Source organism: Heterocephalus glaber, unplaced genomic scaffold, assembly GCF_053883595.1.
Source record: "Heterocephalus glaber isolate CG9 unplaced genomic scaffold, H.glaber_assembly_v1.0 deba00001689, whole genome shotgun sequence".
Lineage (NCBI taxonomy): Eukaryota > Metazoa > Chordata > Mammalia > Rodentia > Bathyergidae > Heterocephalus > Heterocephalus glaber.
Genome location: NW_028258414.1, coordinates 10,652,644 through 10,666,805, shown reverse-complemented (window position 1 = coordinate 10,666,805; position 14,162 = coordinate 10,652,644). Strand labels below are relative to the sequence as shown.

At 43.6% G+C, this 14,162-nt stretch overlaps 1 pseudogene; it reads left to right on the top strand.

Annotated features, from left to right (window-relative positions):
- The first annotated feature begins 4,838 nt into the window (after window positions 1–4,838).
- LOC101706669 (LYR motif-containing protein 2 pseudogene) lies at window positions 4,839–6,955 on the top strand (annotated as a pseudogene).
- Window positions 6,956–14,162: the final 7,207 nt, after the last annotated feature.

The window sequence follows — 14,162 nt, the reverse complement described above, 5'->3', positions numbered from 1 at the left end:
AAGCCTCGTGCATCATAAATGGGGCTTTTTCAGAGGTGGCTGGATCTAGAGTGTATGATGCTGGGATTAAAGGTGTGCGATTACTAAGCCAGAACTCTGATTGGTTTGGCACCACCCTAATCCCTGTAGTCTGGATAAGGTCCTTTGTCACTTTTGTTACCGTGTGGGTGCCATGAACTGTTTCTCCTCCGCGATGCCCCTCTCTGTGTGCCACTCTCCCTTGGAGTCAGCTGATTATAGGCTGAAACCTCTACAAACTGTGAGCTAAATAAACCCTTTTCCCTTTAACTTTGGGTGTTAAGTATTTTGTCAGCAACGAGAGAAAAGTAACTAAGGTGCCCCTGAATGACAGTGAGTGGGACAGAGAACCTTTTCCGTGGATGGAGCTGTGAGCAGTAGGCCTGGTCCTTTTTTTTTTTTTTTCTTTTGGGTACCGGGGATAGAACTCTGGACCTTGAACTGTCGAGGCAGGCAGCAGAACCACTGAGCTAAATCCCTGGTCCTAGGCCTGGTCTTTTGAGCTGTGGGAGACGTGGCCTGGAAGAAGAATATACAAAAGTATAGGCAGTGGTGATCTGGTCAGATGTTCAGATAACCAAGACAAGGAAGGATGGGGCTGTGGCATAGGGGTGGGCATATGGGGGTGGGCATGTAGTAGGAAGGGGTTTTCTGTATTCTTTCTTTTTTTCTCTTTTTGGCAGTATGGGAAATGAACCCAGGGCCTTGTGCATGCTAGGTAAATGCCCTACCAGTAGGTCTCACTAAGTTGCCTAGGCTGGCCCTAAACTTGTGATCACTCTGCCTCAGCCTCCCAGAGTACTGGAATTTCAGGCTTGAAGATTTTTACATGAAACATTAACCCCACCAGAAAAAGTCCACCATGCAAGATAAACTGAACACCCAAGTGGATAAATGTGTGGCCAGTCACCATTAACCATCCCTTAGAACCAGCACTGCAGGCCCATTAGTGGAGCAACCATGATGGTAGGGACCAGGGCCCAACCACAGCATAGACATCCACTCACCAAGGCACATCTGGTGGTGAGCAATGGACCAACACAAACCCTGATCTATCCCCTTTCCCTGGAGGAGGCCAACTGGCCACCTGGCAGTGAGTTGATGGCTTCAGGTCCCACTCACCCTGGAAGGTTGGTGGTTCATCTTCACAGGGAAGAGGGCTTCTCCTGGAGTGGATTTGTCTTTGCTGCCTGAAGAATGCCAACCAGCAGCACCACCTGGAGCTGCATAAAGTCTGTTTCACACGCATGGATTCCCAACCATTATGACACATGACCGGGGACCCTGACACCAGGAAGGAGCTGTAGGAGTGGCCATGAGTCCCCTGGTCACACTATGCATTCCTGGACACACAGAGGACATTGACTTGTGGGATGCTGGAGTGGCCTCCTAAAGTCCAAAGGAAGCTTGCAGAGATACTCTGTGTATTCCTCAGAGTTCTCTAGAGGAACAGCATCAATATAAAATTTATGGATAATTGTACCAAAAGGATTTATTAGGTGGCTTTAAAGGATCAGAGGCAAAAGAGTCACAGTGGCCATCTGTGGGATCAGAGGCAGAAGAATCCAAAATGGTGGTCTGTATACTGGAGAGCTGGAGGATCCAGTAACAAAGCCCAAAGACCTGGAAGCTCTCTGTAGAGTCACCTGTATGACCCTGCATTGGAAGGCTGAAGAAACTGAAGACCAGTGTCCAAAAGCAATGGTGAAGACTAGGGCTCTTCCAAAAAAAAGAAATGGAAACACTTCCTCCTTTCCCTTTTTATTCTGTCCAGGATATGAGCCTATTGGTTAGTTTTGCCCACATCCGGGGTGGGTCTCCCCACCTCAGTTTGCTGGTCTACATGTCAATCATCCACAGACATGCCCATATCTTATTAATCTGTTAGGTGATTCTTATGCAGCTCAAGTTGGCATATCGCAATGAAGGATCAGTAGGGGACCATCCTTCGGGAACTCACATGTTTAAGTCATAGACATCTGCAGGTCCTTGTGCCTGGCACTAGTGGATGCACAGAGACATCCAGGTTGCCGTGCCCATCCTCATAAGTTCAGAATCAAACTGGGCTGTGATGCCCTCCCTGTTATCCACCTGGGAAGCTCAGCACCTGACCTAGCTCCGGTGTCCCTACCCCAGGCAGGAGGATCATTCCTGTCCTCTATTCCCACTGCATGGACAGAGTTCTGTAGGCTCTTGTCACACAGCACCCGAACATTTGCCTACCTCCCCTAGTTGAAGGACAGCTCCTGAGGACACAGACTGTGTTCTAGCATCTGTGTCCCAGCAATGAGCTCAGAACCTGGTGGCAATGAAGTGCCATGCACGTGTCTGCTCAAAGGATGAGCTCACAGACAGATGATGACTACTGCCTCACACACTGCATATGGTCACCTTTGTCTCTGTCCCTCCTTCTGTAACTTGCTGAGGAAGGTATCATCAGTATCTTCCTCTTACAGATGGGAAAACTGAGTCACAGGGTGAATCACAGCCACTTGCCCTGAAGCAGGCTACTGACATTTTTGCTCTTAACAATTACATGACATAGTCGTCTGGCCACAGAGCTTGGGGAAGAAAGAAGTGGGGTGGGCTGGTGTGATCACCACGGTGGGGCCCCAGATGCCCTTTAGACAGTCAGAAAAAGAGTATACTCTCCCTCTTTGTTACCAGGAAAGCACGTTCCTGGTCCAGCAGACTGTGTGGTCTGAATAGAGAGCCTGGGAGAGGCAGGGAACAAGGACCTAGAGCTGTCATGCACAGCTGCTTGTAGGTTGGAAGGAGAGCCTGGGAAAGCAAGGAGATGCCTGCAGCAGTCTGGAAGTCCTGAGCTCCCAGGCAGGCTCAGTGGCAGGAAAGAGGCAACTAATTCAAGAGCCATTACAAGAGAAGGCCCCTTGGAGGCAAGCAGGAAGGGCTCCCTGGGAATCCTGGATCTGCCCCTGGGAACTTGCCCTGACTGGCCTTAAAGCCACATTTTTGGCCATTTCCACAAGCCCCTGGGGTGATGGGAAGAAGGATAAGAAAGGGTAGAAAGATGGGGTGGGGGCTGCACCAGCTCCTCATGCTCTTAGTCTTTCTCCATAATGTCAGGAATGAGCTCAGACACCAAGATAAACAACTGGTTGACCTAGCTGGGCCTGGAATGGTGCAGATAGTGATTTTGAATCAGCCCCAGGCTCTGGTCCAGAAGACAGCATTTCCCAGCCAGGGGAAAGGGAACAAGCCGACTGCTGCTCTGGAAAATTCCACTCACATTATCCATCCTTTAAAGGGACAAAGCTGAGGGCCATAGGGGAGACAGCACTTGTTCAAAGTCCTATAGCCAGGGTTGGGGTATGCATGGCACTGTCTCTTGGCTGCACAGGGGCTCCTCCTGCTGGACGATTTCCTGAGCTCTCTCCAACCGGGCCAACCTGAGCCTTTGTATTTATGTACGCTACTTTGGCAGCTCAAGGTTTCCTTTGTTCTACAATAAGCTCTAACACTTAGGAGGAGTCTAAAATAAGATATTTCTTGTTAAACATGTCCGGGTAGCTGAACATTACTCAACAAGTCATGTATTGATTGCTGGTATCACAAGGGACCAGAGCTAACAAGGAGGGAGAATACATAACATTTGGGTAGCATTAGAGCAGCTCAAAAATGTTCCTGTTTCCCTCCTGCTTGGCACATGAGAGCCCTGCACATTCTGCTCTCTTTAGAAGTTGAGCAAAGTCATATGACCTTCCCTGACTTGTGCAATGTGATCAGAGGTGACAGATGACTCTGGGGAAGGAACCTTTAGAGCCAGTGTACAATGACTATGTCCCATCATGCTTGCAACAATGACAGCAGGTATTGAGACTTAGAGGGGCCAGGGTGGAAGTGAGTCCCTTCTTGTGGGTCTACAGTGGACAGGTGGGGTGGGTCAGAAAGAAATGCTTATTGGTTTGAGGCCTGTTGTTAACAAGCTCGGTCTAGCTTAGCCTGACTGTCACAAAAATTTGTACTCAGAAGTGAGGTTCCATTGGGACACACAAAGAGCTAAAAGACATGGCATTCTCTCAGAGGTTCCATGGTGGCAGTGAGGAAACTCACTTGGGAGTTGAAAAGATGGTCATGAGTGAAGTGGAGAAGCGTTTGGGAAATCTGTCACTTGTAATACCCTGGAAGGGAAGAGAAGTTTGAAAGTGAATGCTTTGCTGTTGGCTGTGCTTGGCCAGGTGCTGCAGAACAGAGACAAGCTTTTAAATCAAGTGCTAAATGGGGCTGAGGATTTAGCTCAGTGGCACCATGCCTGCCTCACAAATGCAAGGTCCTCAGTTCAGTCCCCAGTACTGGGGGTGGGGATCAAGTGCTGAAGGATCACTCAGCCTAATAGACAGTGTGGTCAAAAAATACAGTGAATGTTTAAATTTAAAAATGTATTACAGTAAAAGACACACTGCAGTGAATCCCCTTGAAAATACTCGTCTTTGTTTTGAACACTCTTGTCCAATCAATCTTGCCTCTTTCTGAAGCAGTTCTGGAAGTCTCCTTTCTTTAGTGTCTTTAGTTGAGCTGTCATGGGTGCTTCCATGTCTTGAATCAATTCAAAATGGTAACCTTTCATGGTCCTTTAGACTTTGGGGAAGAACCAGGAGTTGTGTGGTGCCAGATCCAGTGAATACGGTGAATGAGGATTCACAGTAAGGGTTTTACAAGCCTACCTTCCTATTGACTGGCACTCAGCAGCAGCAGCATTCATCATATTTTCTTTACTGCATCTCCTAAAGGCACACATGGAAGGACTTCCAGAACTGCTTCAGAAAGTGGCAAGAACAGAGATGCCCTGTTCGGCAGATATGGCCGCCTCTCGCTTACCTCTGGGGATGCTAACTCTAAATTCCTGAGAAGGCAACAAGTTCTCCTCCTCTACAGAAGGATTTTTCAAGCAATCTGGCAAGTTCCAAATGTATCTGATTGCCAATACTTGAAGAACTGGGCAAGGGAAGAATTTGAAAGAAATAAAAGTGCTACAGAAGAGGATACCATCCAGATGATGATTACTCAAGGCAACATCCAGCTGAAGGAGTTAGAGAAAGCACTCACATTAGCAAAATCTTAACTCTAGCATTATTCTGAAGGATTTCCAAATCTTCATGTGTTTTGTTGAGTTTCGGCTTAACGGACAGCTCAAAGCCAAGTCAAACTGTTTGGGTGTATAATATTCAGGCACAATATCAGAAGGCAGAGCATAGTATGTCATAGAGAGCAAAGAAAAGCCCAGTGAAACAACTGCCTTAGAACTGAGAAATATACCTGAGTTCTGAAAATGTTTCTGGATGGGTCACTGTTTTCATAAGAAGCAAAAAGTATTAACAGCCAGTTTCCACATGAAAAGATGCTCAACACAAATCATCGGGAAAATTCATATCAAAACCATAATGAGATAGCACTTCACTTTCACTAGAGTGCCTATAATTAAAAAGGGAAATAAATATTGGTGATAACATGGAGAAATTGCTTGGTGGCACACACCTGTAATCCCAGCATTTTGGAACCTTCTTGAAAAATCCTTCTGCATTACTTGTAAGGGTTGTTGAGGTACATTCTTCAGCTGTGCCATGATTTGATAGCCAAAGGACTCTAAAAAGACCATCACTGGAAAATCTGGATCTGTGTTGGAAAGAAAAGAAAAAGAACTTAATGAACACATTAAATACCAAAAAAATCAGGGAAAACTTAAGGCAACTTCTGTATGCAACTTCCTTGATTACTTGAATTTTGATGTGGATAGAAGTATTTGCTGGAGGAAAATCCTTGGTGTGTCAGGTTCCTCTCCAGGGACAGGAAAAACAAAGAATTTTGAAGAATACATCAGAGGCAACTATATCACAGCCAGAGTTGACTATAGGACACTTTTGCAAGTGATTAAATTTATAACATACAGTTAATGAAAGATGTGGAAGCAAAAGCTTATGGAATATGCTGGGGTCATCGGTCCTGCAAACTGAAGTCCTGTTCATCAACAGAACAGAGCTAAGAAGCTAATCCAAGAATCTTGCCAATATCTGAAAGATGTAGATACAATTTTGCAGAATGATACACGGTATCAAGTACTGTACTATAAGGTAGAGGAGAGGCATAAACCAATGGTGCGTATGTTAATGACCTGGATTCCCAGAGCCCACTCCTACCTTCCTGTAGCCTCAGAGTTCACAACACAAAATACTTCTGAATGCCCTTCTGAGGGGGTAATCTACTAATTCAAAATGCTTGTGTGATCCAGCTTTCAGGTTCCTAAATAAGCATTAGTATGTTGCAAAACCATCTGACAAAAAGGAGAAGCATTTGTGAAGTTTCTCAATAAAGAACACATTGGAAATTAAAAAAAAAGAAAGTGGCAAGAACAATAGGATAAGTATGTTCAAAGTAAGGCAGAGTATTTTGAGGGGGTTTATGACAATGTGTCTGTTACTGTAATCAGTTTTTAATGTGGTCATTCACCACAACTTTTTATCACCCCCTGTACCCTGGTAAGATGAGATGTGGGTCATTTGGGATCTTCCACTTCCAGCCAGGAAGCAATAAGGAACTGGATTTACTGGCCCATCTGGAACAACTGAAAATATGAAACTACAATTTTTAAGATATCATCCATCGGCTGAAAATGATGGTGATCTAAGACACAATAAACAAATAAGCTGAGTCCAATGACTGCCCAGCCTAATACCTTGAGAAAGATTCCAAGCCAGTGAAGGAGAAGGAATCCAGGTAAATCCCAGCAGACTCCTTGAGTTGAGAAGATAGAACTGCATCTAGAGAGACCCAGGCAACTAGAGTTCACAGGACAGAGTCCTTGAGAAGAGAAAGAACTCCAAATATCCATAGAGGGCCTCCTTCAGTATTCAGGAGAGTCCTGATCTAGATAGGCATAAGAGGAAGACATGCAAGCCAGGGAAAGAACCATCTGAAAGGATCAATGGGAGCAGTATCAGAAGGTCACGTAGAGCCAGAAGGTCATGCAGAGCCAGGGAAGAAGGTCTTTTTCCAGCTGGACTGAAAAATCTAATTCACAGGGCATACAGCAAAGTACTCAGAAAGACCTTGCTTAGTAGTAGGAGATACTTAGCTCTAGATGATGTTGTTTTGCTGAAACTAAGTTACCATTGATTAAGTTACTACGATTATGGTACTGACTACAATGATATAGATTCCTTTGGGTTCAGCATATTATTATCTTGTGTTGCATGATAAACTAATGCTCCTATTACTATTCATTTGTCCAAATTGCTATAAAATCCTTTGTTCATATAACAAACTTTGATGTCAGTTGGTATGAACTCATGATTTCTGTACAGTGTCACCTTCTGCATTGGTCTCACTAGCCCCTTAAAATAAAATAGTATACTTGGTGACCACAGGACTCCTTACTCAAATGAAAATGAAGCTCTTAAAATCACATGATGGTACTTAATTGCAAAATGGTTAAATAGAGCAACGATTTTCAAATTGTGATACACAAACTGCTGACGGTTCCTGAGACCTTTCAGTGGGTCTAAAAAGTCACAGCTACTTTCAAAATAATCCTAAGACATTATTTTCTCTTTTACTATGTTAAGATTTGCACTGATATTGCAGAACGAAAGGTGGGCGAAACTACTGATACTTTAGTATGAATTGGGGTATTGGTACCAGACACATTAGCAATCATTAACTCATCTTCCCATCACCGTGCCCTTGCAGTTAGCCATTTTTACTTAAGAATGTCCTAGATGAGACAGTAAAACAAATTATTCATTAATAAAATATTGACCCTTGAAAAAAGATGTTTCTATTATTCTTACCCATTATGACAAAATGGGAGAAATGCATGTAGCACTCCAACAACATACAAGGGTGGATTGTTGCCTCAAGAAAAAGAACAACTTTATCCTAATTATTTGAGCTATGAGCTAAACTGAGCACTTTTTCCATGGAAAACCATTTTTACTTGAAAGACAAAGTAGAGTTATTCAGAGTTGGGTATTTGGCAGACATTACCTTGAAAATAAACAAAGTGAACTTACCACTTCAAGGAAAATAACTGACAATAATTGTTGCCAAATATAAAATTCAAGACTTCAAGTGAAAATTAGAATTTGGGAAATCTTGCATTTGCCACTGTGAGACTGACAGCTTCCCCATACTTTGTGATGGGTTGTGACATTAAAGAATGTTATTTTTTAATATTGTGTAATGAAACACATCAACATTTGGAAGGTCTACATAGCTCAGTGAACCAATATTTTCCAGATGATTAATGTTTATTTCAAAATCACGAAGAGGCAAAGATCCACTTAAAGTGTGAGGTTGACAAATAGATTTTAACGTAATAAGGTTTGAAAAGTTCACAGATATGGTTTCAGAGTCCATGTTGCAACTAACCTTACTTGTTGAGCTTTGGTGCACAGTCATAGACTATCCACACTCATCTTAAAGGCTACTAAAATACTCCTCCCAGGGCTGCCAGTGTAGCTTAATGGTACACTGCTTAACAAGCGCAAGGCCCTGGGTTCAGTCCCCAGCACAAACAAAACCAAACCAAAAACCACAACTCCTTCCTTATCTGATTACTCGTCTGAGTGAAGCCAGCTGATTCTTAATACATTTAAACCAAAACAACCCACGACAATAGATGGATTTCAAAAGCAGATAGGAGGGTTGATCCAGCTATCTTTTATTAAGCCAAACATTACAGAGATTTCAAAAAGTGTGAAATAGTGTCACCCTTTTCATTAATTTTGTTTTGGAAAACATAGCTAATTTTATAAAAATCTATAGCTCCCAACTTATGATGGCTTGACTGACGATTTTTTTATTTGACAGTGGTGCAAAAATAATATATATGCAATAGAAACCGTACTTCAAATTTTTTTTTATATTAGCCCTTGACTTCTACATGTGTGAACTTTATTTTATTTTATTTTGGCTCCAGGGATCAAACTCAGGACCTTGCACTTGTGAGGCAGGTGGTGGAATCACTGAGCTAAATCCCTGGCCCCTGTACTTCAAATTTTGAAATGTGACCTTTTCCCAGGCTTGCAACCTGCAGCAAAATACACTCTTGCCATGCCTGGCAGTACCAGTGAGGTCCAGCTCCCTGTCACCTGTGGGACAACTGATGGCTTACAGTGCACTATGTGGTCAGTGTCACAGGATACTCAACACTTTATTATAAAATGGCCTTTGTGTTAAATGATTTTGGCCAACTGTAGGCTGATGTAGGTGTTCTGAGCCCATCTAAGGTAGGCCAGGCTAAGCTCTGATGTTTGGTAGGTTAGATATATCAAATGTATTTTCAACCTGTGATATTTTCAGTTCACAATGGGCTTATTGTGACATAACCCCATTGTAAGTTGAGAAGCACCTGTGTGTTAATGGACAACAGCTATATTGTTATTATATGAAAATGAATTAATAACTATTTCAAAGTTTTCTCAGTTTTTCTACTATGGCAACAATGGACAGACATATCTCAAGTGTTCCAGTTACCAATTTAGGGGCTTGCCGTCCTAAATTCATCCTTCATTGCCAGTGTTGGAAAATAGAGCTGGGCCCTTGAAAGATATTTCCTCTGCCAGTTGGCACAGTGTCAAGCTGTCAGTAGAAGGTGCTGGAGAGACATGGCAGGAAGAAAAGGTTTTCCTTCTGATCCCCCTCTGTGCTCCTGGCAGGCCCCTATAGTCTGTGACTTCTCTTGCACCCAGCTCTGTTATGTTGTGACTAGACTTCAGCTCTGGTCCCTGGGCTGTCTCCCATGTTTGTAGATCCCTCTGTTAATAATTCAACTAAAGGGCCGGGGATTTAGCTCAGTGGTTCTGGCACCTGCCTAGCAAGCGCAAGGTCCTGAGTTTGACCGCCGGTACCAAAAAAAAAAAAAAAAAAAAATAATAATAATAATTCAACTATCATGCAAATATTGGAAATTTGGAATAAAAATAGAAACAGAAGAGTTGGATGACCATTCTGTGATATATTAATTTAAAATAACTGATGGTTTGGAAAATATCCATTCTTTAGGACTTTGGCCAGATGACCTCATAGAAACTAGAATTCCCCGGGCCATCTGTGCTTCCTTGATCAGACCAAGCAAGACCGAGATCCATGAGAAGCTGCAGGTTGTTGGAATCACAGCTGGTCCGCTCCGTGTGGGACTCAGCACACTGTCTCCAGTGTGAGAAATCACTCAGCCCGAGGACCCTCTTCTCTTCCCCTGGGTCTAGGGGGTCAGGCGATGACAATAAAGCTGACTGTCTTGCTAATTTAATAAACTTATGTATTTCCACTCTCTGGATAAAGGCTATACATTTAGACTGAACTTAAAGAATACACTTTAGGCAAAATAACTGAGACAACAAAAGTGGGACCAAATCAGCTCGGACAATGTGGGTTCCAACCTTACAAAGAAAAATGTAGGGCAACTCATGAGTTACAGCAACCAGACTCCAACAGGGGAAGCTGGGGCAGCAGCCAGGACCTTCTCATGGCTACAGCCCAGGAGCGTTCAGCACAGCCCTCTGCACTGAGGCCGCCAATTCCAGAGGGCACCATGCCAAGCTGGGGGACTCTCCCTATACTGCTGCATCTTGTATTATTTTTACCTAATGAAGCCAAGCATAGCTTTAAAAAGATAAACTATCATATGCACCCAAAAGTCATTGTGGAGGTGGATGTGCCTATTCTCCCACCTCCTGCACCTGGAATGACTGGGAGGCAATGAAAAGAAAGGAAATTTATTGGGCTACATTATACCATAGGATTTCTTGCCTCTGTCACCCAGTGGATAGTGATTTGAAGGTGATCAGATTAATTGCTAGAGAAGAAAATTAAAATTATGTATTTTTCTGACTATTTGGAGGGAGCATAAGTAAATCTGTGACCCTGCTACCTGGATATACGCTATTATTCCACCCAAATGGTTTCTACTCTAAAAGCACAGCTCTCTCTCCCCCACACCAGGCAGCTGGTACACAATACATACTTATTAAACAGAAGTTACTAAATCCCACCATGTGCTCTGTAGCAGGAGTTGGCAAGCTTTTCGTGGACAAGGCCAGAATGTAAATATTTTAGGCTTTGCAGCCTACATATGGTCTCTGTAGCAACTACTCAATTCTGCTGTTGGGGCATAAGAGCTGCCACAGATAATATGTAAACATGGCTTTGTTCCAATAAAACTTTATTTGCAAAAACAAGCAGAGGCCATTTGTCTATGGGCTACAGTTTGCTAACCTCTGTACTACAGCACTGAAGCCAGAGCCTGTCTGTGCTCTTGCCTGGGCTATTCTCTCTAGAGAATACTGGCCTCTCTTTTTCCTCCTTCCAAATCTCACATGAATTCCCCTCATTGACCAACTCCAACTCAGAACTGTTCTGAGGGAATTCTGGGAAATGCAGTTCTTATTTTCTCCTCTCCAAAAGGGTAGAAATGATGCTAAATTGAAAATAGATAATCCAGACCTTTTGTGTGTGTGTGTGTGTGTGTGTGTGTGTGTGTGTGTGCACGCATGCATGTAGGGGGCATACTGTGGACTGAATGCAAAGTCTTCACACTGAGCTACATCTCCAACCCCATCCCACCTTTTTTGAGATAAGGCCTTGTTCACTAAGCTACTAAGGCTGAGTTCACAGTTGCAATCCTCCTGCCTCAGCCTCACAGAGTGCTGGGGTTATAGGCATGTCCCACTATTTCTGGCCAAGCAAGCACACTATGGTATTTGGATCCACATAAGATTTACAGACCATCATATCAGAACAATGGAAGCTAAGTCTCCAGAATCACCTTTATTATTTCAATTTCAACAATAGATTAAGCTTGCCTGTAAGTGACACAGTGTGCTGGGGGAATGATCAACAAAGGTTCCCATCCTCTGATTACTTTCTCTGGGCTCTGGGATTCGGGGCCCCCATGTTTCCATTGATTATCTCCTATTGGTGATTTTAACATTCTCGTGAACAACTGTGGTGTCAAAGGTAACCTCTGAAAATGAGGAAAAGACACTGCTCTTTGAGGCAGTGTTTGGAGAAACATGGTCTCTCCTCTCCCTTGCCTCATTCTCCCAAAGCCCCTGCCCAGGGCAGCCCCAGCCCCTGGTTTGGGTCCCCAGCCTTCTTCTCCTTGCTCCCTCCTCCTCCCTCCCTCACTCCTCTTCTTCCTCTTCCCCCGTACTTTCTTTCCCCTTCCCCTTCCTCATTCTTCCCTTTCTCCTTTTCCTTTTCTTTCTTCTTCCTCTTCTTTTTTCCAGTACTGGGAATTTCATCCAGGACCTTCGCACTGAGCTACATCGCCAGCCCTTTAAAATTTTATTTTATTTGGAAACAGTTTTGCTAAATCACTAAATTCCCCAGGCTTGTCCCGAACTTGTGATCCTCCTGCCTGTGCGTCCCACAGTGCTGGGATTACAGACTAGAGCCATCTCGCCTTGACTCCTTTCTTCCTACCACTAGGGGGCAGCAATTATCATTAGAGCTAATGCCCACGGACCTAGTTGCTGCCTCTAACGCCACAGTCTATTCTATTGGCGAGTATACTCCGGGTGCTTCTTGGTCAGGTTTATCTGTTTATTTGTTCATGCTTTCAACTGATATTTTTGCACACCTATTATAGGTCTGCTTAATCTGCCAACCTGTTAATCTACCTCTGCTCTCTCCAACCTCGTTGAGAATTCCTGAGCTGAAGTACAGCACACAGGATTTCCGTTTCCGGGTGTGATAGAGCCACAGTGTTCGCATTGACCTTTCCACAATAATAAACTAGTAATGTGATCAAAACACATTAAACCACTGTTTCAGATGCTAACAGGGAGCATGGGAGTATCAACCCTGAGAAAGGGGGAGCAAAAGAGAAGCCGGGTGACCTCTGTGGGCACCTTGTCCAGCGGCACATTCTGGACTGTGGTGTAGGGGAGAAATCTGAAGCAGGCACAGTGACCTGGGTGAGTTGAAGGGTAGTGGAGATGTGGCTAGAGTTCTGCAGAAGAAGGAGTTGTGCAAAAAACAAAATAAAACAAAACAAAAAAACTCCAAAACCTTGCATAAGGGTCCCCTGTATCACTATGGAATTACAAGCACACACATGCAGGCTGACACTCCATAATTTGAGGCAAAGGACAACAGAAAATCTTAGTTGAATAATTCCAGAGTTCACAGAGGCGATGAGATGCGTAGGCTGCAGTGAGCAGAGCAAGCAGGCCCTACTGATCACCCAGGGCATTTGATACCACACTCATCCTGAGAACAGTCCCCTCAGGCCTTGGGAAACAGAAGCTAATCCTTTGGCAGTTTATACTCCTGGTATGAAATTCCCAGGAAGACAATAAAATACTCAACACCATAATATTCACAAATAAGTTAAATTAAAAATTATTTGACATGCCAGAAGTAAGGATAATAGGGCTCAAAACCAATAGAGCAATCAGTCTGCAGAAGGAGGAACAGAAATGACAGAGAGGAAATTAAGTCTTTAAAATTGCCACTGTAGACATGGTTGATAGATTCAAAAACTTTAAAAAAAAACCCATGAAGACAAGGAAGAAAGTAGAAGATACAAAAAGCCCCTTAAAAACCACATGAAAGTTTTTGTTTGTTGCTTGCTTGGTTTTTGTCTTTTGTTTTTTGAAATAAGGTACACATGTAGTTCAGGCTGGCCTTGAGTTCACTATGTACCTCAGGCTGTTCTCGAACTCACAAGGATCAGCCTGCCTCAGCCTTGTAAATGCTAAGATGACAAGCATGCACCACTGGAGTTACTGGACTCTAGGGTGCCCAGTTGTCTTTTCCAACTCTTATTATCTTGTTCAAATAATCAGATGGGACAACCAATGAATGTCAAAGTTCACCATTTATTAAACACAAAAGAAAAAGTGAAAAAGAGATGAAAAAGTGCTCTGAAGGAAAGAAGAGAGAAGAGAAAATATTCTCTGCACATGGAGTGAGCCACCTCGAGAGCATAGACAGAGGCCATGAGGCCAAGGGCTGCCATCTTTTATATCCTTTTTCTGATGTCAGACCCAGAGCGTCACATGCAGGGATCTGAAGCTGTTCTGTGCTTGCGTCCTGGTGGTGATGGATGGGTCTCCGTAAGTGACAGGTAATGCCAGTTTTCCATGCCCGAATCTCCTGCCTCACCACCACACTCAGACACA